General features: G+C 40.7%; 1 protein-coding gene and 1 non-coding gene across 2 annotated transcripts in view; one reads left to right on the top strand and one right to left on the bottom strand.

The window, feature by feature from the left end:
* Window positions 1–24,243, bottom strand: part of NEK10 (NIMA related kinase 10) — a 252,379-nt gene that overhangs the window by 117,764 nt on the left and 110,372 nt on the right. The window lies entirely within an intron of this gene.
* Window positions 4,227–4,333, top strand: LOC128058296 (U6 spliceosomal RNA). Its single transcript, XR_008200436.1, has one exon. It is a non-coding gene; the product is annotated as a U6 spliceosomal RNA (small nuclear RNA).

Below are 24,243 nucleotides of genomic sequence, written 5' to 3'. Positions count from 1 at the left end.
AGATGGGAGAAAACAAAGGAAACTCTTGATTACTATTTCAAGTAAACATATTTAAACATATCTTTGAACTCTCTCAGACTTAGGTGAATCAAGAAGCACAATCGAGCAATTCTAAGCAATAAATCACATAAACAACTTCTATTAAATGTCCTTCTACTTTTAGAAACAACCATCTCTTGTTGGTAGATGGAATGACTGGCTCCAGTTCTCACTATTCTGGAAATTCTGAATATCCCACCCTTTCATCTCAGTGCACAGTATTAGTTACCAACCCCTGGTTTTGCTACTGGTTGTGCTGTCTTGCCCTGCCAGTGGAGTGTGGAGGTGGCACGGCACCAGATCAGGGCCTCGGTGCTTCCATTTGTCTCTCCAGGAGCCCCTGTCCAAAGGACTAATCCAAAGTAGCTGCTGTCCCTCTGGCCACATGGAGCAGATCTGCAAACGTAAACCTGTACCCTGAAGGAGACTCAGCCCAGGAGACCCAGAGACCTGGGGGTCTGACAGTAAATGCCTATTGTGGAATGCCACTGAGATTCTATGGTGATTTTTTTATAAGCAAAATGGACACAGCACTGTCCCTTTGCTATTTAATGCTAGCTTATAAAGTTTATACTTTATACTTAAATACTTAAATACGTTGCAGAAAATGACAACATCCATCATGCTCGTCTCTTCCGAAATTGCATTTCTAGTCTGAATAAGGATGCTGTGTCTGCGTGTATGTTCAGTTGTGTCCAACTTTTTGCAACCCCATGGACTGTAGCCCACTGGGCTCTTTTGTCTGTGTAATTTTCCAGGCAAGCATAATGGAGTGGGTTGCTGTTTCCTTCTCCAGGGGATCTTCCTAAACCAGGATTAAACCCCTGTCTCTTGCATTTCCTGCATTAGCAGAAAGGTTCTTTACCAGTTGAACCACCAGGGAAGCCCTGGACAAGGATGCTGTCAGTCTTTAAATGGAGTTAAACTGTGAGGGTCTAAGGGTTTGGCATTTTTTTAAATGTGGACAGGAGTGCAGTTCCCTTGGATATTTTGAACTATTAGAAGTTTCTTCCCTCGTATTTATAGACAAATGTCAAAAGCATTCAGCACACACACACCCTAAATTAATAGTTTGATGATTCACTTTTATAGTATGTACTTAGGACTGTGCTCAACCCTCTAAATTAGTAGGGTAGGGATTAATGGTTAAGTTAGACAGTGGATTAATATATAAAGAAACTCATAAATTGGCTGTTTAGAGTAACCAAGGAGTTGCTATTAGTGTGAGATTATGGGGAATGATCCCTGGTTTAAGACTTACGTTATGTACTTACAGAGGAAGTATGATTTCCAGATCTCTCAGTTATTTTCATATGTACTGTCTGAGTTTAAAAATGGCAAAGGAGGATTCTGGGGTGAAATTTCCAGGGCTCTACTGGTCCTAAGTGTACAAAATGTCCCCTGTCGTCAGTTGATCAACTGCTCACATTTAAAAAAATGCCAGGATTCAGGATACAGGATGCTTGGGGCTGGTGCACTGGGATGACCCAGAGAGATGGGTACGGGGAGGGAGGTGGAAGAGGGGTTCAGGATTGGGAACACGTGTACACCCATGGCAGATTCATGTTGATGTATGGCAAAACCAATACAGTTTTGTAAAGTAAAATAAAGTAAAAGAAAAGAAAAAAAAGTGCCATAATAGGAAAAAGTTCTTCAACAACAAAAAAAAATCCTTGGCTCCCCACAGATGCATGTCTCATGTTTTTATCTACTGAGAACTCAGAAGACTTGTTTCATAACAAACAGATGCTCTGAGCGCTCCACCCATCCCCCTCAAACCCCTTTCCCATTCCCAGTTGCCGTGCACTTCTGTTCTAAATAGCCAGCATCTGTACTTCCCTGGAAGACGGCCTTCATTTTTCCTTGAAAGATAATTACTCAGTGTAGAGGAGAACACTTATAAGAACAGAAGTTGCTTAGTTTATTTTTCTCATCATTACACCTCCTCCTTCATCTCACCAGAGCCCGCAGACTTCTCTCACAGCCAGAGGCACAGATGCCCCTTTGCAACATGGCTGTGCCACTCCTCCCAACAAAAGATGGAGTCCATGTTGTACCCTTTGAATCTGAGCTTGACCATATAACTTGCTTTGGCCAAGAAGACACCAGGAAAAGTGATGCAGGGAGAGAACATAGAAGCATTTAGTCTTTGTGGCTCACTCTCTTCCTGCTCTTAAAGACCCTAACGACCACAAGCAAGTGACTGAGCCTAGGTTCTCCAAGCTGGATGATGAGCATCTCATGGCCCAGTTACATTCAGTCCCCATGCCCACCACCACCTCCATCAGTGGAGCCCTTGAAAGCCAGGTCACCACAATGCACAGGTTAGCCCAAACAGCACGCATCAACAATCCCAGATCAAACCAGCCCAGGTTGCCAACATGCAGTATGTTGCTATTGCTCAGTTGCCAAGTTGTGTCTGACTGTTTGTGACCCCCTACAGTACACAGTATATACCACAAGAAGAGGGGGGAAGGTTATTGTATCAATCCACAAAGTTTTGAGGTTGTTAGTCAAAGTTAACTGAGGGAAGATACCTTCCATCAGATTCTGAAAGCTGTCCACCACCCCCTGAAAATAAAAAAGAATCACTTCTCTGGAAAACAACAAGAAAGGTCAATAAAAGACCACTCAGCTGCCAACTATCATTGTGCTCCTGAGGTCCAACTTGAATATTCTGTAAGATAAAAGGGTTTCATAACTACAATGAAAAGCAAGCCAAAAATAGAGTCTGATTTCTGAAAGCCACAAAATGTTCTGTTATGGTCTGAAGTGTGTCTCCCTGCTTCCCCCACAAATTTATGTGTTGAGTCCCAATCCGTGGTACCTCAGGGTGTAATCATGTATAAAGAAAAGGCTTGTGTGAGCTGATGCAGAGCTGCCATTTGGCGGGGGTGGGGGGTAGGGGGGAGTGCGAGGTGGGGGGTGGGGGTGGGGGCAGGGCAGGCAGTTCTGACCCAGTATGACCGCTGTTTGTGTGAGCGGAGGAGGAGACAGCAGAAGTGTGCCTGTGCAGAGTGACACCTGTGGGAAGAGGGAGCAAGGGGACTGGACAGCACCTGCAAACCAAGGAGGGGCCTCAGAAGAAACCAAACCTGCAACGCCTTCGTCTTGGACTCTAAACTTCAAATAAATTTCTGTTGTTTAAGCCACCCAGACCCTGTTATTTTTTATGGCAGCCCTAGCAAACTAACGCACACTTTCCTGGTGGCTCAGCAGTAAAGAACGCAGGATACACAGGTTCGATCCCTGGGTTGGGAAGATCCCCTGGAGAAGGAAATGGCAACCTACTCCAGTGTTCTTGCCTGGGAAATCCCATAGACAGAGAAGCCTGGTGGGCTACAGTCCATAGGTTTGCAGAGAGTCAGACACGACGGAAGCAGCTTAGCACACACACACGCACACTTGAAATTGGCTAAGAGAGTGCATCACAAGTATTCTCAGCACACACAAAAAATAATGTGAAGCAATTAATTAGATTGGTTGTATAATCATTTCACAATGTACACAAGTATCAAAACATCATATCGCGAGCCTCAAATACATGTAATTTTCAATTGTCAATAATACCTCAGGAAAGTTGGGGCAAGAAACCAAGTGAAGCTAGGGATAGTACAGTTAGCTAGATGGCAAGGACAGTCTTTATTTATTGCAATACTTAGATAAACCAGTCAACACAGTCCATAATCAGCAGCCATTGAGAGGAGACCGGACTGAAGTTTATCTAAATACTACCTCTGTTTTAAAAAAGTGTGAATTCATAAACTAAGAGTGAAAACAAGGTGGAAGAAAGATGAGGAAGGAAGGATGCTTGATATAACTTTTTAAAAAGGCAACTGTTTTGATTTTTAAATTCAATTAGTAGTCCCTCACTTATGTGAGCAATTAAGTCGCTAATTGCCAAAGATTCTATTTACTCATTATGGAGGTAAACAAAGAAAGTATTGAGCCCAGGTGTTTTAAAAACATTTAAAAATACAAATATTTTGCAACTTCACAAACAATTCAATAATATGATGATTTATATAAGTTGGGAGAAGGGACTTCTTTTCTTTAAATGCAACAAAGTATCAATACATTCAGAAAGTAAATGGAATGAGATAATAAGTTAAAAGGTTCAGAGTGTACATAGTATAGTCTTCTTTCCTACAGTGGTCATGTTGTCATCTTTGTTAACAGTTTGATTATTGTACTCGTTTTGTCACACATATAATAAAATAAGAATGACACATGAAAACAAGCATGACCTTAGCACAAGGATGACATGCAAATGTGTGATGGGTTCAGTATTTTAGAGGTGGTAAAAGACAGGCAAAACGTGAGGACAATATTCTAGTTAATAAAGTTGTTTTGCATAGGGGTAAAGATGAAAAGAAAAAGGTAAGAGAAACCCAAGTAAGACAGCAGGTATTACGAGAGGGCATCAGAGGGCAGACACACTGAAACCATACTCACAGAAAACTAGTCAATCTAATCACACTAGGACCACAGCATTGTCTAACTCAATGAAACTAAGCTATGCCATATGGGGCCACCCAAGACGGGCAGGTCATGGTGGAGAGGTCTGACAGAATGTGGTCCACTGGAGAAGGGAATGGCAAACCACTTCAGTATTCTTGCCTTGAGAACCTCATGAACAGTATGAAAAGGCAAAATGATAGGACACTGAAAGAGGAACTCCCCAGGTGGGTAGGTGCCCAATATACTACTGGAGATCAGTGGAGCAATATCTCCAGAAAGACTGAAGGGATGAAGCCAAAGCAAAAACAATACCCAGTTGTGCATGTGACTGGTGATAGAAGCAAGGTCCAATGCTGTAAAGAGCAATAATGCATAGGAACCTGGAATGTAAGGTCCATGAATCAAGGCAAATTAGAAGTGGTCAAACAGGAGATTGCAAGAGTGAACGTCGACATTCTAGGAATCAGCGAACTAAAAATGGACTGGAATGGGTGAATATAACTCGGATGACCATTATTTCTACTACTGTGGGCAGGAATCCCTTAGAAGAAATGGAGTAGCCATCATGGTCAACAAAAGAGTCCAAAATGCAGTACTTGGATGCAATCTCAAAAACAACAGAATGATCTCTGTTTGTTTCCAAGGCAAACCATTTGATATCACAGTACTCCAAGTCTATGCCCCAACCAGTAACACTGAAGAAGCTGAAGTTGAACAGTTCTATGAAGACCTACAAGACCTTTTAGAACTAACACCCCAAAAAGATGTCCTTTTCATTATAGGGGACTGGAATGCAAAAGGAAGAAGTCAAGAAACACCTGGAGTAACAAGAAAATTTGGCCTTGGAATATGGAATGAAGCAGGGTAAAGGCTAACAGAGTTTTGCCAAGAGAACGCAATGGTCATAGCAAACACCCTCTTCCAACAACACAAGAGAAGACTCTACACATGGACATCACCAGATGGTCAACACCGAAATTAGACTGATTATATTCTTTGCAGCCAAAGATAGAGAAGCTCTATACAGTCAGCAAAAACAAGACCGGGACCTAACTGTGGCTCAGATCATGAACTCCTTATTGCCAAATTCAGGCTTAAATTGAAGAAAGTAGGGAAAACCACTAGACCATTCAGGTATGACCTAAATCAAATCCCTTATGATTTTACAATGGTAGTGAGAAATAGATTTAAGACACTAGATCTGATACATAGAGTGCCTGCTGAACTATGGAGGGAGGTTCGTGACATTGTACAGGAGACAGAGATCAAGACCATCCCCATGGAAAAGAACTGCAAAAAAGCAAAGTGGCTGTCTGGGGAGGCCTTACAAATAGCTGTGAAAAGAAGAGAGGCAAAAAGCAAAGGAGAAAAGGAAAGATATAAGCATCTGAATGCAGAGTTTCAAAGAATGGCAAAAAGATCTAAGAAAGCCTTCCTCAGCGATCAATGCAACGAAATAGAGGAAAACAAAAGAATGGGAAAGACTAGAGATCTCTTCAAGGAAATTAGAGCTACCAAGGGAACATTTCATGCAAAGATGGGCTCGATAAAGGACAGAAATGGTATGGATCTAACAGAAGCAGAAGATATTAAGAAGAGGTGGCAAGAATACACAGAAGAACTGTCCAAAAAAATCTTCACAACCAAAATATCATGATGGTCTGATCACTCACCTAGAGCCAGACATCCTGGAATGTGAAGTCAAGTGGGCCTTAGAAAGCATCACTACGAACAAAGCTAGTGGAGGTGATGGAATTCCAGTGGAGCTATTTCAAATCCTGAAAGATGATGCTGTGAAAGTGCTGCACTCAATATGCCAGCAAATTTGGAAAACTCAGCAGTGGCCACAGGACTGGAAAAGGTCAGTTTTCATTCCAATCCCAAAGAAAGGCAATGCCAAAGAATGCTCAGACTACTGCACAATTGTACTCATCTCATTGGCTAGAAAGTAATGCTCAAAATTCTCCAAGCCAGGCTTCAGCAATACGTGAACCATGAACTTCCAGATGTTCAAGCTGGTTTTGGAAAAGGCAGAGGAACCAGAGATCAAATTGCCAACTTCTGCTGGATCATCAAAAAAGCAAGAGAGTTCCAGAAATACATCTATTTCTGCTTTATTGACTATGCCAAAGGCTTTGGCTGTGTGGATCATAATAAACTGTGGAAAATTCTGAAAAAGATAGGAATACCAGACCACCTGCCTCTTGAGAAACCTATATGCAGGTCAGGAAGCAACAGTTAGAACTGGACATGGAACAACAGACTGGTTCCAAATAGGAAAAGGAGTACGTCAAGGCTGTATATTGTCACCCTGCTAATTTAACTTATATGCAGAGTACATCATGAGAAACACTGGGCTGGAAGAAGCACAAGCTGGAATCAAGATTGCTGGGAGAAATATCAATAACCTCAGATATGCAGATGACACCACCCTTTTGGCAGAAAATGAAGAGGAACTTAAAAGCCCCTCGATGAAAGTAAAAGAGGAGAGTGAAAAAGTTGGCTTAAAGCTCAACATTCAGAAAACAAAGATCATGACAATTTGTCCCATCACTTTATGGGAAATAGATGGGGAAACAGTGGGAACAGTATCAGACTTTATTTTTGGGGGCTCCAAAATCACTGCAGATGGTGATTGCAGCCATGAAATTAAAAGACGCTTGCTCTTTGGAAGGAAAGTTATGACCAACCTAGATAGCATATTGAAAAGCAGAGACATTACTTTGCCAACAAAGGTCCATCTAGTCAAGGCTATGGTTCTTCCAGTAGTCATGTATGGATGTGAGAGTTGGACTATGAAGAAAGCTGAGCACCGAAGAATCGATGCTTTTGAACTGTGGTGTTGGAGAAGACTCTTGAGAGTCTCTTGGACTGCAAGGAGATTCAACCAGTCCATTCTAAAGGAGATCATTCTTTGGAAGGACTGATGCTAAAGCTGAAACTCCAATACTTTGGCCACCTCATGCAAAGTGTTGACTCATTGGAAAAGACTCTAACGCTGGGAGGGTTTGGCGGCAGCAGGAGAAGGGGACGACAGAGGATGAGATGTCTGGATGGCATCACCGACTCAATGGACATGAATTTGAGTGAACTCCGGGAGTTGGTGATGGACAGAGAGGTCTGGCGTGCTGCAATTCATGGGGTTGCAAAGAGTCGGACACAACTGAGCGACTGAACTGAACTGACTGAACTGAAAGATGAACAGTTCCAATATTGCTGTACATATATACCAGAACTGAACAATTAAGTCAATGAGTGGCAGATGGCAAAAGCAAGATTTCTCATCATTGGAATGGAAGGAAGGTTACAGACAAAGAAGGGAAGGAGTCAGGTACTGTTCAAGAGAGTGACAGATTAGAGTTGGAGACAACACTATAAACTAATTTTTAGCTTAGTATTGATACAGATGGTTACACATAGAAATATTTATAGTTATGTGAACATGCACAGGTTACTATGCACATATACCTCCTTGTTCCATCAGGTAATAACGGTCTATAACTGATGACCTCCCAGTAGCAATGAGCACACTTAGCACCAGATCTTGGTTTTTAATACCATTCTCCCAAGAATCAGGACTGCCGGGAGCCACCATGGGAGATCCCACCCATGACAGGGTCATGTGGAAGAGAACTGTTAGGCAAGGCTTCAGGACACAAGGGGCTCCCTAGGCTTTCTCGAGCATCTGCCCCAAAACCAGAATCTGTCTGTTTTACTATTTCATGACTTTCATCAACTCCTCTGACATTAACAGGGGGCTATCCAGACCACCTTTCTCTGGAGAAAATCAACTTAGGGCTATAGCTAATAAGTCTCCTGGACATGAGAAGAATATTTCAAATCAAACCCCCTCTGTTAGCATTCTAGCTTGCTTGGCAGGTCTATCCACTCTTGCAGCTATGCATATGATTATTTACAGCCTCCCAACTGTGAGAGGCATGGAAAGCCTAAAACATAGAGCCTTTCAAAGAGTTAAAAGTTATTAGAGTAGTGCTGGTGAAGGATTTCACTATTGGGCCTATGCTTGTTGCTAAGTTCCCATATCTCTTATCCACTGTGCAACTGGGAATGCATTAGTTAACATAGTTCAGTTCACTTCAGTTCAGTCTCTCAGTCGTGTCCGACTCTTTGCGACCCCATGAATCACAACACGCCAGACCTCCCTGTCCATCACCAACTCCTGGAGTTCACTCAGATTCACGTCCATCGAGTCCGTGATGCCATCCAGCCATCTCATCCTCTGTCATCCCCTTCTTCTCCTGCCCCCAATCCCTCCCAGCATCAGAGTTTTTTCCAATGAGTCAACTCTTCGCATGAGGTGGCCAAAGTACTGGAGCTTCACCTTTAGCATCATTCTTTCCAAAGAAATCACAGGGCTGATCTCCTTCAGAAGGGACTGGTTGGATCTCCTTGCAGTCCAAGGGACTCTCAAGAGTCTTCTCCAACACCACAGTTCAAAAGCATCAATTCTTCAGCACTCAGCCTTCTTCACAGTCCAACACTCACATCCATACATGACCACTGGAAGAACCATAGCCTTGACTAGACGGACCTTAGTCGGCAAAGTAATGTCTCTACTTTTGAATATGCTATCTAGGTTGCTCATAACTTTTCTTCAAAGGAGTAAGCACCTTTTAATTTCATGGCTGCAATCACCATCTGCAGTGATTTTGGAGCCCCAAAAAATAAAGTCTGACACTGTTTCCATGATTTCCCTATCTATTTCCCATGAAGTGATGGGAATGTAAGAAAAACAAGTATAGCCTTGAAATTAACCACATCAGACCTTTGAGCTAATTGGTTCTTTCTTGTAACTCACTGCACCTTTGCCTTGGGAAAAATGTAACTCTGTTTAGCATTTTCTGAGGCTGACATAGATTAGAAATATAAAGAAAAGACACTTAGAGGGAAAATAAGTTTTCTGGTTGAGCACCCTTTATCAAAAGAGGATCATAAAATGTTCACAGGCCTCCAAGGCCAGAAGATAATGTACACAACATCATTTGTGGGAAAGGTTTGCAAAAAAAAAAAAATCCTGGTTTCGATTAGGGCAAAACTGCTGAAATATTTGTGCTGACTCTGTATGACCTTGCATCTTTCATTTCCCTCTATGTACAAGTAAAGGTATAAAAGACCCTTTTGAATTAAAGTAAATGGGCCTCGCTCACCAAAGCAGCTTGGTCTCCCCATGTCAATCATTCTCTCTCTCTCTCCCTCTCCCTCTCTTTTTCAGGCTGATCCCTTGGAGCATAGAGGCTCCCTGCGTTCACTTATCTGCCCGGGTTTCTAAGACCTAAACGGGAAGATTTTCTGCGTCTTCACTCCCTCTGGAGACTGGGAGGGCACCTGTGGCCTCTGTGAACAGCGCAAACTTCTTGTCTCAGAGTTTTATTGGCTTTCTATGTAAACCAAGGAATATCAGCCTCTTTCTCTCCTCTATTTTCTTATCTTCAACATTCTTTCCTTATCTCTCTCTAAATAAATTGCCAATGCCGTTTCTCCTTCGGGTTTCCCTGGATCCTGCGGGGGCTGGACCCTGGCACAGGACCACTGGAGAAATGACTGATAATAGTACTGGGGCAAGAAATACACTAAATGAACCTGGAACATCTTATAGTTCCAAAAGGTTGTTCTAGAAAAAATAAAAAGCACAGTGACTGGGTGTGTCAGAGGGATACAAAAGACAAGTCAACCAGCTCCCTATGTCCAAATGTAGAAAAGTTTGAACAAAGCAAAGCAGTGTATTAACCAGCTTGGGCTGCCATAATAAAATTCTATAAACTGGGTGCCTTGAACAGAAGTAAACAGGAATTTATTTCTTACAATTAAGGAAGCTGGAAAACCTAAGAGCAAGATGTTGGCTAATCCTGTTCCACAGTGAGGATCCTCTTCCTGGCATGCAGATGGTTGCTGTATCCTCACATGGCAGAGAAAGAGAGAAATGGAGCAGAGTCTCTGATGTCTCTTCCTATAAGACCACCAATCTCATCATGATGCCCCCTACCTTCATGACCTCATCTAAATCTACTTAACTTCCCCAAAATAATAAGCTACAAATACCATCACATTGGGGTTTAGGGCTTTAATGTATGGATTTGGGAGGGGGGCACAATTCAGCCATGGAAAGTTTTATTAGATTATAACTCAGAGTATAAAATAATTATCTGAGTCCATACTGATATAACTTTTTAAAAAACATAATAAATAAATAAATGGGAATCGACAGACAAATCTCTTGAAAATGACAAATAATTTATGTGTCCACTCCACTTTAAAGTGATGACATATAACTCCCCATTCCTTAAGTCTGGGGTGCATGTAGTGACTTTTTTTCAATGAATATATTATAGAAAGAGACCAAGAAAAAAAGAGTAACTTTACAGCGGAGAGACCTGACAAGCACCATTTCCAGTCAGGTGTCAAGATTAACATTAACAGTGTGAAGTCATATTGATAGTATGTACTGATGATAAGATAAGAGCATGGCAGTTTACCCCTGTGATCTTCCTCCCCAAACACACTCCAGTCTAATCATTTAAAAAATACCACACAAATCCCAATTGAGGAAATCCTAACCAGTAATTCTCTAAATTTCCAAGGTCATTAAAAACAAGAAAAGTCTGATAAGTTGCCAAAAGCTCGAACAGCCTAAGGAGAAATAAAAGATTGCCTTGAAAACAAGTATTTGTAACAGTAACATGATAGGGTTTTTATTTTTAGAAGAAAAGGTATATAATAAATTAAAAATAAAAATATTTGAAGCAAAAAACAAATCACTGCTATCAAGTATATCCATCCATTGTAGCACCATTAATTTTATTATTAACAGAATCCTAAAATTATGGGCTATTTCCTCTCCTATGTTACCTATACAGTCGACCCATGAACAATGCAGGGTTTTAGTTACTGCAGTTGGAGATAGATGGCCCCTCGGGCTGGACAGCTGGTGTTTGTCAAGTGGAGTAAAAGTGAAGCTTTGTTCTCACTCAGACACTGCAAGGACAAAGTTAGTGGCAGGAGCTGAGCTCTGCTGAAATAAAGATATAAGATGACCACTCCTGAGGTCAAAGACCTCTCTCTCTGCACATGTGCAGGAAAGCTCCTTGGAGGACAAAAAGGGAGAGGCTCCATCCCATAATAATATGGACATGTGCCCACATCCTCTGTGGTGGGATCCATTTTAGCAAAAAGTTGTGCACACATATGTCCTAGGAGGGTCCTCAGTTCAGTTCAGTTCAGTTGCTCAGTCGTGTCCGACTCTTTGCGACCGCATGAATCGCAGCACGCCAGGCCTCCCTGTCCATCACCAACTCCCGGAGTTCACTCAGACTCACGTCCATCGAGTCAGTGATGCCATCCAGTCATCTCATCCTCAGTCGTCCCCTTCTCCGCCTGCCCCCAATCCCTCCCAGCATCAGTCTTTTCCAGTGAATCAACTCTTCACATGAGGTAGCCAAAGTACTGGAGTTTCAGCTTTAGCATAATCCTTTCCAAAGAAATCACCGGGCTGATCTCCATCAGAATGGACTGGTTGGATCTCCTTGCAGTCCAAGGGACTCTCAAGAGTCTTCTCCAAAACCACAGTTCAAAAGCATCGATTCTTTGGTGCTCAGTCTTCTTAACAGTTCAACTCTCACATCCATACATGACTACTGGAAAAACCATAGCCTTGACTAGACGGACCTTAGTTGGCAAAGTAATGTCTCTGCTTTTGAATATGCTATCTAGGTTGGTCATAACTTTTTTTCCAAAGAGTAAGCGTCTTTTAATTTCATGGCTGCAGTCACCATCTGCAGTGATTTTGGAGCCCAAAAAAATAAAGTCTGTCACTGTTTCCACTGTTTCCCCATCTATTTCCCATGAAGTGATGGGACCGGATGCCATGATCTTCGTTTTCTGAATGTTGAGCTTTAAGCCAACTTTTTCGCTCTTCTCTTTCACTTTCATCGAGAGGTTTTTTAGCTCCTCTTCACTTTCTGCCATAAGGGTGGTGTCATCTGCATATCTGAGGTTATTGATATTTCTCCTGGCAATCTTGATTCCAGCTTGTGTTTCTAAAGTTACAGGATATAAAATCAAGACACAGAAATCCCTTGCATTTCTATACACTAATAATGAGAAAATAGAAAGAGAAATTAAGGAAACAATTCCATTCACCATTGCAACGAAAAGAATAAAATACTGAGAAATATATTTACCTAAAGAAACTAAAGATCTATACATAGAAAATTATAAAACACTGGTGAAAGAAATCAAAGAGGACAAAAATAGATGGAGAAATATACCATGTTCATGGATCGCAAGAATCAATATAGTGAAAATGAGTATACTACTGAAAGCAATCTATAGATTCAATGCAATCCCTTATCAAGCTACCAACAGTATTTTTCACAGAGCTAGAACAAATAATTTCACAATTTGTATGAAAATACAAAAAACCTCAATAGAAAAGGCAGAGGAACCAGAGATCAAATTGTCAACATCCGCTGGATCATGGAAAAAGCAAGAGAGTTCCAGAAAAACATCTATTTCTGCTTTATTGACTATGCCAAAGCCTTTGACTGTGTGGATCACAATAAACTGGAAAATTCTGAAAGAGATGGGAATACCAGACCACCTGACCTGCCTCTTGAGAAATCTGTATGCAGGTCAGGAAGCAACAGTTAGAATTGGACATGAAACAACACAATGGGTCCAAATAGGAAAAGGAGTATGTCAAGGCTGTATATTGTCCCCCTGCTGATTTAACTTCTATGCAGAGTACATCATGAGAAACGCTGGGCTGGAAGAAGCACAGCTGGAATCAAGATTGCTGGGAGAAATATCAATAACCTCAGATATGCAGATGACACCACTCTTATGGCAGAAAGTGAAGAGGAACTAAAAAGCCTCTTGATGAAAGTGAAAGAGGAGAGTGAAAAAGTTGGCTTAAAGCTCAACATTCAGAAAACAAAGATCATGGCATCTTGTCCCATCACTTCATGGGAAATAGATGGGGAAACAGTGGAAACAGTGTCAGACTTTATCTTTTTGGGCTTCAAAATCACTGCAGATGGTGATTGTAGCCATGAAATTAAAAGACGTTTACTCCTTGGAAGAAAAGTTATGACCAACCTAGATAGCATATTGAAAAGCAGAGACTTTACTTTTCCAACAAAGGACCATCTAGTTAAGGCTATGGTTTTCCCACTGGTCATGTATGGATGTTAGAGTTGGACTGTGAAGAAAGTTGAACGCCAAAGAATTGATGCTTTTGAACTGTGGTATTAGAGAAGACTCTTGAGGGTCCCTTGGATTGCAAGGAGTTCCAACCAGTCCATTCTAAAGGAGATCAGCCCTGGGTCTTCTTTGGAAGGAATGATGCTAAAGCTGAAACTCCAGTACTTTGGCCACCTCATGTGAAGAGTTGACTCTTTGGGAAAGACTCTGATGTTGGGAGGGATTGGGGGCAGGAGGAAAAGGGGACGACCGAGGATGAGATAGCTGGATGGCATCACCGACACGATGGACATTAGTTTGAATGAACTCTGGGAGATGGTGATGGACAAGGAGGCCTGGCGTGCTGTGATTCATGGGGTCGCTAAGAGTTGGACACAACTGAGCGACCGAACTGAACTGAACTGAACTGATGGGACCAGATGCCATGATTTTCATTTTCTGAATTTTGAGCTTTAAGCCAACTTTTTCACTCTCCTCTTTCACTTTCATCAAGAGGCTTTTTAGTTCCTCTTCACTTTCTGCCTTAACGTTGGTGTCATCTGCATATCTGAGGTTATTGATATTTCCCCTGGCAATCTTGATTCCAGCTTGTGCTTCTTCCAGCCCAGTATTTCTCATGATGCATTCTGCATATAAGTTAAATAAGCAGGGGGACAATATACAGCCTTGACATATTGCTTTTCCTAATGGACCCATTGTGTTGTTCCATGTCCAGTTCTTACTGTTGCTTCCTGACCTGCATTCAGATTTCTCAAGAGGCAGGTCAGGTGGTCTGGTATTCCCATCTCTTTCAGAATTTTCCACAGTTTATTGTGATCCACACAGTCAAAGGCTTTGGCATAGTCAATAAAGCAGAAATAGATGTTTTTCTGGAACTCTGTTCCTTTCTCCATGATCCAGCGGAAGAGAGTAGTTGTTACCAAATGGAATATGTGGGAGGTGAGTGTGAAATGGACGAAGAGGGTCAGTTGTATGGTGACAGATACTAAACTTTTGGTGGTGAGCCCATTATACCATATACCAAAGAAGAAATATAACATTTTACACATGATATTTATGTTAATATTATAAACCAATATTATCAATAAAATTTTTAAAATAAAAAAGATGTGATATATATATATGTGTGTATATACATATATACACATATATGTGCATATACATATATATGTATATACATATATGTATATACATGTATACATAAATGTATATGTGATATATACATATATGTGTATATACATATATACACATAATATACAAAATTTTTAAAATAAAAAGATGTGATATATATACATATATACATATATGTGTATATACATATATACATATGTGTGTGTGTGTATATATATATATATATACACACACACACACACACACAATGGACTTCTACTCAGCCACTTAAAAAGAATACAGTTCTGATGTTTACAGCAACATGCATGAACCTAGAGATTATTATAATCAGTGAGATAAGCCAGACAGATAAAGACGTGTACTGTATAACATCACCTATATGTGGAATCTAAACAATAATACAGACAAATGTATATGTGAAACAGAAACAGATGCAACAGACACACAAAACAAACTTAGAGTTACCAAGGGGGAGAGGAAGTGAGGAGTGAGAAATCTGAAGTATCAGATTAACAGATACACACTACTATATATAAAATAGATAAGCAACAAGGATATACTATGTAACACAAGGAATTATACCAATGATTCTGTAATAATGTTTAATGGATTATAATCTGCAAAAATATGAATCACATTGCTATATGCCTGAAGGTAACATAATATTGGAAATCAACTATACTTCAATTAAAAAACTGTTAGTGCTTTAGAGCTTGATAAAAATGCACCTGGATTTTTAATCACATTAAACACAGAATGTGGTGAGTGTGTGTGTGTATAAATACACAATAGAATATATTCAACCATTAAAAGGAAGGAAATCTCATTTACAATGACATAGATGAACCAGAAAGGCATTACTCCAGTTGAAATAAGCCAGAGAAATTTAAAAGGAAGCTGATTCTGTAGAATTAGAGAGTAGAATGTGGTTGCCATTGGTTGGGCAGGGGTAGGGGGAGCAGGGGGAAAGGATGGTACAAGTCAAAGGGAACAAATTTTCAGTTATGAGAAGAGTAAATTCTGAGCATGTAATAGTGACTACAGTTAATAATATGCTATTGTGTACTTCAAAGTCCTAGAGAGTAGATATTAGCATTCTTAGAACAACAAACTTAATTATGTGAGGTGATGAATTTGTTAATTATACTGATCTTGATAATCATTTCACAAATGTATATCAAATCCTGTTATATACTTTAAACATATACAAATATATTTGTTAAATTTTCCCAATTACTCTTCCATAAAGTTTCAAAAATATTTAAACACAAAGTCAGAATGATTTAATAATTATTGATAATAATAACTATTATTATTAATTCAGAATATTTATTAGGATTCTGTCAGTCTGCTCCTAGAGGAGCAGTGGAACAGTGGTGAACAAAACAGCCAAAAGCTTTACTGTTGGGGAGTTTGTGTTTCAGTGGGAGACACATGATTAAAATACATTAAAAGACACTAATTAAAATACAGCATAAAGACAGAGAGAGCCAATTGCTATGAATAGATAAAGGGATAGAGTCTGAAAAAGGCTGCTACTTGGGGTGGGTGATCAGGATAACCTCTCTATAGAAAGGACATTAACAGAGAGCAGAAGGAAGAAAGCCGGTGAGCAGTTGCTCTACCAGGTAGGCAGGCAAACTTTGGAAATCTAAAGTACAGCTAAGCGGGAGAGGATCAGGGTGGGGTGGTTTGTTACAGTGGGAGGGAGAAATTTCCTTTATTATATTGGGTTAATCAAAAAAGTTCATTCGGGTTTTTCATAAGAGCCCATGGAAAAATCCAAACGAACTTTTTGACCAATCCAATTGCATCTTGGGGAAAATCTATTACAAACCTAGGCAGCATATTAAAAAGGTGAGACGTCATTTTGCTGACAGAGGTTCATATAATCAAAGCTGTGGTTTTTCCAGTAGTCATGTATGGATATGAGAGTTGGACCATAAGGAAGGCTGAGCACTGAAGAATTGATACTTTTGAACTGTGGTGTTGGAGAAGACTCTTGAGAGTCCCTTGGACTGCAAGGATATCCAACCAGTCAATCCTAAAGGAAATCACCCCTGAATATTCATTGGAAGGACTGATGCTGAAGCTGAAGCTCCAATACTTTGGCCACCTGATGTGAAGAGCCAACTCATTGGAAAAGACCTCGATGCTAGGAAAGATTGAGATCAGGAGAAGAGGGCGACAGAGGATGAGATGGTTGCATTGCATCATCAATTCAATGGACATGAGTTTGAACAAACTCTGGGAGATACTGAAGGACAGGGAAGCCTGGCGTGTTGCAGTCCAATGGGTTGCAAAGACTCAGACACAACTGAGAGACTGAGTAACAATAATGATATCTCCATTATTTCAGGTTATCTCCATTATGGTCATAATCATACAAGTAGTGGATCACTCATATAGTATATGTTTCTTGTGATCCTATAAACCACACTCTGGGCTCAGTGCTGGGGATGGTGACCTATGACAAAATAAATATAAAAGTTCACCTTGTGATGGATGAGTGCATGGTGTGTGTAGGCCCAGGGCATCCTGTCCTGTTTTGGGGAGTTTGCCTGAGGAGGTGTGTTCTGGCTGAGAGGCAAAGGGTAAGAAGAGCTTGCTGCTGCTGCTGCTAAGTCACTTCAGTCATCGCCAACTCTGTGCGACCCCATAGACGGCAGCCCACCAGGCTCCCCCATTCCTGGGATTCTCCAGGCAAGAACACTGGAGTGGGTTGCCATTTCCTTCTCCAATGCATGAAAGTGAAAAGTGAAAGTGAAGTCACTCAGTTGTGTCCAACTCTTAGTGACCCCATGGACTGCAGCCTAACAGGCTCCTCCATCCATGGGATTTTCCAGGCAGGAGTACTGGAGCGGGGTGCCATCACCTTACCATCTGACAAATGGGAAAAGCAGTATCCTAGGAAGAGGGAGCAGCACATGTGAAAGCCCTGTGGTCACAGGCAACACACAGGGTGCCGCTAAGAGCAGTGCAGTCTGGCTGGAGGGACAGCAGGATGCTGTGGCAAACGCAGGGCACAGGGCTGTCCACCTGCAGCCTGACTGAGGACTCGGACTGTGAATTGTGAGCAGCTGGAACCGACCAAAGTATTTTAGGCCAGTTAAGAGTCTCAGAGCTCAGAGATTCCTTAAGACCTTGGGAAGAACAGTCAGTAGCTAGGCAGGTTTCAATGTGTCTCTACTTGTTCAGATTCTCCTACAGGTTTATTTTGATCCATCCAGTGAAAAATTTGCCAGCTTTTAATTATCTAATGTAATAACATGAATGGGATTATACTATGCAATAAAGTCTCAAAGAATTCCCATTCCAAGATTAGTCCAAGTTATCTGTTTTTATGAGATCATAATTGTTTATTATCCAGAAATTCCAAATATATATTCTACAAAGAACTAGCCAGTGGTGCTGGTAGTAAAGAACCTGCCTGCCAATGTAGGCGATGGAAGAGACACAGATTTGATCCCTTGGTTGGGAAGATCCCCTGGAGGAGGGCATGGCAATCCATTCCCTTATTCTTGCCTAGAGAATCCCATTGACAGAGGATCCTGGTGGACTACAGTCCATAAGGTCGCAAAGAGTCAGATAAAACTGAAGCCATTTAGCATGCACACACACATGAAGTAGCCTAAAATGTTTCTCAGAGTTACAAACTCTAAAAGCTGCTCTGAAAATGAAGTTGAAGGAATTACACAGTTTTAGACTCTGGAATTGGAGTAAAACATAAAGATAAAAAAGGGAACCAAAGATTATATTTGGAGAGTATTTTCCATGGAAAGGATAATTAAGACCTGCCTAATAATGAATCCAATCAGATAAATAAGTTTTATGAAACTTCTGTTCCATCGCAATCAATCCAGTGCCCACAACCACTTATCTAGCAGCTGAGATTCAGAATAAAGAATGCTCTGAGGCACTTTTCGTAAACATTGAGAAAGAACTTTCTTCTATTAAATAAGTTAATACCTGAGCAAACAAAGGCAAAAAGAAACAGCAAACTGATGTGGGAAAATCAAGCTTGTTAAACTCAGGGGAGCTTGAATGAGGTATTCCAGGTCAAATTAATTGGCTCAGAGGAGTTTATAAAAATTACACAGAGATTACAGGCTATTAACAACTTCAGATATGCAAATGACACCACTCTAATGGCAGAAAGTGAAGAGGAACTAAAGAACCTCTTGATGAGGGTAAAGGATGAGAGTGAAAAGCCAGCTTAAAACTAAATATTCAAAAAACAAAGATCACGGCATCCAGTCCCATCACTTGATGGAAAATAGGAGAGAAGGTGTAAGCAGTGACAGATTTCCTTTTCTTGGGCTCTAAAATCACTGCGGATGGTGACTGCAGCCATGGAATTAGAAGACAGATGCTTCTTGGCAGGAAAGCCTAGACAAATAGACAGCGTGTTAAAAAGCAAAGACATCACGTTACCAGCAAAGGTCTGTAAATCAAAACTATGGTCTTCCCAGTAGTCACATACAGTTGTGAGAGCTGGACCATAAAGAAGCCAGAGCAATGAAGAATTGATGCTTTTGAACTGTGGAGCTAGAGAAAACTCCTGAGAGTCCCTTGGAGAGCAACGACATCAAACCAGTCAATCTTGAAGGAAATCAACCTTGACTACTCATTGGATCACCACAAACTGTAGAAAAGTCTTCAAGAGATGGGAATATCAGACTACCTGACCTGTCTCTTGAAAAATCTGTATGCAGGTCAGGAAGCAACAGTTAGAACTGGACATAGAACAACAGACAAGTTGCAAATAGGAAAAGGAGTATGTCAAGGCTGCATATTGTCACCCTGCTTATTTAACTTCTGTGCAAAGTACATCATCAGAAACGCTGGGCTGGATGAAGCACAAGCTGGAATCAAGATTGCTGGGAGAAATATCAATAACTTCAGATATGCAAATGACACCATCCTTATGGCCGAAAGCAAAGAACTGAAGAGCCTCTTGATGAAAGTAAAGGAGGAAAGTCAAAGAGTTGGCTTAAAACTCAAAAAACTAAGATCATGGCATCTGGTCCCATCACTTCATGGCAAATAGATGGGGACTATTATTTGCCTGCATTAGACTTTATTTGGGGGGCTCCAAAATCACTGTCAGAGAAGGCAATGGCACCCCACTCTGGTACTCTTGCTTGGAAAATCCCATGGGCAGAGGAACCTGGTAGGCTGCAGTCCATGGGGTCGCTAAGAGTCGGACACGGCTGAGCGATCTCACTTTCACTTTTCACTTTCATGAACTGGAGAAGGAAATGGCAACCCACTCCAGTGTTCTTGCCTGGAGAATCCCAGGGACAGGGGAGCCTGGTGGGCTGCCGTCTATGGGGTCGCACAGAGTCGGACACGACTGAAGCGACTTAGCAGCAGCAAAATCACTGTGGATGGTGACTGAAGCCATGAAATTAAAAGACGCTTGCTCCTTGGAAGAAAAGCATAGTAAAAAGCAGAGACATTTCTTTGCCAACAAAGATCCATCTAGTCAAGGCTATGGTGTTTCCAGTAGTCATGTATGGATGTGAGCGTTGGACTATAAAGAAAGCTGAGCGCTGAAGAATTGATGCTTTTGAACTGTGGTGTTGCTGAAGACTCTTGAGAGTCCCTTGGACTGCAAGGAGATCCAACCAGTCCATCCTAAAGAAAATCAGTCCTGAATGTTCATTGGAAGGATTGATGTTGAAGCTGAAACTCCAATACTTTGGCCACCTGATGTGAAGAACTGACTGGAAAAGCCCCTGATTCTGGGAAAGATTGAAGGCAGGAGGAGAAGGGGATGACAGAGGATGAGATGGTTGGATGGCATCACCGACTCAATTGACATGAGTTTGAGTAAACTCCAGGAGCTGGTGATGGACAAGGAGGCCTGGTATGCTGCAGTCCATGGGGTTGCAAAGAGTCAGAGAGACTGAACTGAACTGAATTCATTGGAAGGACTGATGCTAAAGCTGAAGCTCCAATACTTTGGCCGCCTGAGGCAAAGAGCTGACTCACTGGAAAAGACCCTGATTCTGGGAAATAATCAGGAGGGCAGGAGAAGAGGGTGACAGGATGAGATGGTTGGATGGCATCACTGATGCAATGGACATGAACTTGGGAAGACTCCAGGATATGGTGAGGGACAGAGAAGCCTGGTGTGTTGCAGTCCATGGGGTCACAAAGAATCAGATATGACTTGGCAACTAAACAAAAACAACAACTACAGAATGTGGAGGGCAATAGGCATGAAGGTGCAAGTATCAAGGCAGAGACTGTGAAAGATATTGGTTTTACTTTTGTCCAATTCACAAACTCAGAGAAAACCCGAAGATAAGGATTAAAGAAAATTCAAAAGTAGCTGGACTTATGAAATGTATTAGGAACCATCTTAAATTTGGAACAATAAAAATTTAAGAGTTTATACTGACATTTCCAGTGCATACCCTTAACATCACACATGACTCTCTACCTGGGGGCTTCCTCCCAGTCCCCACCCCAGGATGCCAGGAGTATCTAAAGGTCAGTGGAATAGTCCCCAACCACTTGCAGCTGGGAAAAGAAAAAAAAATTCCTACCTTTAATTTGGCATATAGGACCACTCTGAAACATCTCATGTACTATATCCCAGATCATAATCTACAGACCTGATTATTAATACTTCCTTACTGTCTGCTTTCTCTTCTCTGTCTCATTCCCTCCCCAGCCCCCTAATGTTTCATGGGACCACCTGCTAAATAAACTATTTCACTTAGATCCTTGTCTTTTGGAAAAACCCGAAGTAAGAAAGTAATGAAATGTAATTTAGAACTGAGTTCTTTTGACCCTGTGCTCAGTTTGAAGACATCAAAAACTAAGAAAAATGGCTTGTGAGACTAAGCTTATTGTAAAACCTATCATACAAGGGGCATTTCTAACAACTAGGAAAGAAGAAAGTGGGAAAAGGGAGTAGAAGTAAAAATTTTAAAGCAACTTAAAAGAAAAGGAGCTTTCTGATCATATCCTAAATAAAACAATAGCTTAACCATATTAGGAGGTTCAGCTTTCCTAACTCTATAGTTGATTTAAAAGTTAAAAGGAAATGTGAATCCATCTTTGGGCTAATAAGATAAAATAATGGTCATGTTTTAGATTTCTTCTTATATACTGTACAGATCTCTTGGCTCCCCACCACCACCACCTCAACATACACACAAAATTATCATATCAGCAATTCTAAACTTATTAATTCACAGTCTTGGGAATAAATCTGCTTACTTTTAGTTTGCATTTTACTTGTTCTGTAACTTTGATCAACAAATCTGTTCAGGAATATATGATTACTTAACACTTTAGTGATTAAGATTTATTATTTCTGAAAAAGAGTACAAAGTAGAACAAAAGAAAATTATTCTACCAGCAACAAGTAATAGTTGACTCATATCCTTATTATTAAAAGATTAAGTGCACAGATAAACCTTCAATTTTCAAGGTACAATCTTAGACTGGTCCACCAATCTCTGCATCTTCTCATGAAGCTAGTTTCAATAACACTAGCCAAATAAATGAAAATTCATCCCTCAAAAATACCACTTGGCATATTCTCATATGAAAGGACTTTGTAAAAAAAAAAGGGGGGGGGCATTATTTCCAATTCCCACCCTCCTTGGAGAAGATTTATTCTGAACCCTATCTCCAGGGCTCTGTTGTGCAATAGACTAGATTAAAAAAGGAAGATGGAAGTGTCTTGATTGCTTGACCAGATTTATGAGATTTCAGAATATTTCCCTGAAATCTGCTGCATCTACAGACTACCATATCTGTATGACAGATTCAGACAAATGATATGTGATCAGCAAAAGAAGATTCTCATTTCATGATAATTAATGAATTACAAAGGAACCCTAAAAGCATGCTCAGTTCAGTTCAGTCACTCAGTCATGGCTAACTCTTTGTGACCGCATGAATCACAGCACACCAGGCCTCCCTCTCCATCACCAACTCCTGGAGTTCACTCAAACTCATGTCCATCGAGTCGGTGATGTCATCCAGCCATCTCATTCTCTGTCATCCCCTTCTCCTCCTGCCCCCCATCTCTCCCAGCATTAGGGTCTTTTCCAATGATCAACTCTTTGCATGAGGTGGCCAAAGTATTGGAGTTTCAGCTTCAAAATCAGTTCTTCCAATGAACACCCAGGATTGATCTCTTTTAGGATGGACTGGTTGGATCTCCTTGCAGTCCAAGGGACTCTCAAGAGTCTTCTCCAACACCACAGTTCAAAAGCATCAATTATTCGGCACTCAGCCTTCTTCACAGTCCAACTCTCACATCCATACATGGCCACTGGAAAAACCATAGCCTTGACTTGACGGACCTTTGTTGGCAAAGTAATATCTTTGCTTTTCCATATGCCATCTAAGAGTCTCAATTCATCAAAATAACACGCATTTACCCAAGAAGCAACCAACTTTGTAGATATATGTCTAAGTATATATGTCATCATTTATTCATTCACATAATAAAATTTATTCTGAACCTATTATTTGCCAGATGCTAGGACAAGCATTAGGACTTGAAACACTTTTTCCTTGACCCTGAATATCTATAGATGTAAAAAGAATAAAAGAATCATATATACAATAGAGGCAATTAAATGTTCCAAGTGTCATTTTGCAAACCAAGTCTACTAGTTTATTCACAGATTCATTCAACAAGTTTTGTACACCTGCTGTATGCTGAGGATCATTTCATTTTTCTTTCTTTTTTTTTTAATTTTTATTTTTACTTTATTTTACTTTACAATACTGTGTTGGTTTTGCCATACATTGACATGGATCCACCATGGGTGTACATGAGTTCCCAAACCTGAACCCCCCTCCCACCTCCCACCCCATATCTCTCTGGATCATCCCTGTGCACCAGCCCCAAGCATCCTGTATCCTGTATCGAACATAGACTGGTGATTCGTTTCTTACATGATAGTATACACGTTTCAATGCCATTCTCCCAAATCATTCCACCCTCTCCCTCTCCCTCAGAGTCCAAAAGTCCATTCTATACATCTGTGTCTCTTTTGCTGTCTCACATACAGGGTTATCCTTACCATCTTTCTAAATTCCATATATATGTGTTAGTACACTGTATTGGTATTTTTCTTTCTGGCTTACACACAGAAATCCCTTGCATTCCTATACACTAATAATGAGAAAGTAGAAAAAGAAATTAAGGAAACAATTCTATTCACCATTGCAACGAAAAGAATAAAATACTTAGGAATATATTTACCTAAAGAAACTAAAGACCTATATATAGAAAATTATAAAACACTGATGAAAGAAATCAAAGAGGACACTAACAGATGGAGAAATACACCATGTTCATGGAATGGAAGAATCAATATAGTGAAAATGAGTGTACTACACAAAGCATTCTAC

This window comes from Budorcas taxicolor, chromosome 1 (genome assembly GCF_023091745.1).
Source record: "Budorcas taxicolor isolate Tak-1 chromosome 1, Takin1.1, whole genome shotgun sequence".
Lineage (NCBI taxonomy): Eukaryota > Metazoa > Chordata > Mammalia > Artiodactyla > Bovidae > Budorcas > Budorcas taxicolor.
This window is presented reverse-complemented; position numbering and strand designations above follow the sequence as displayed.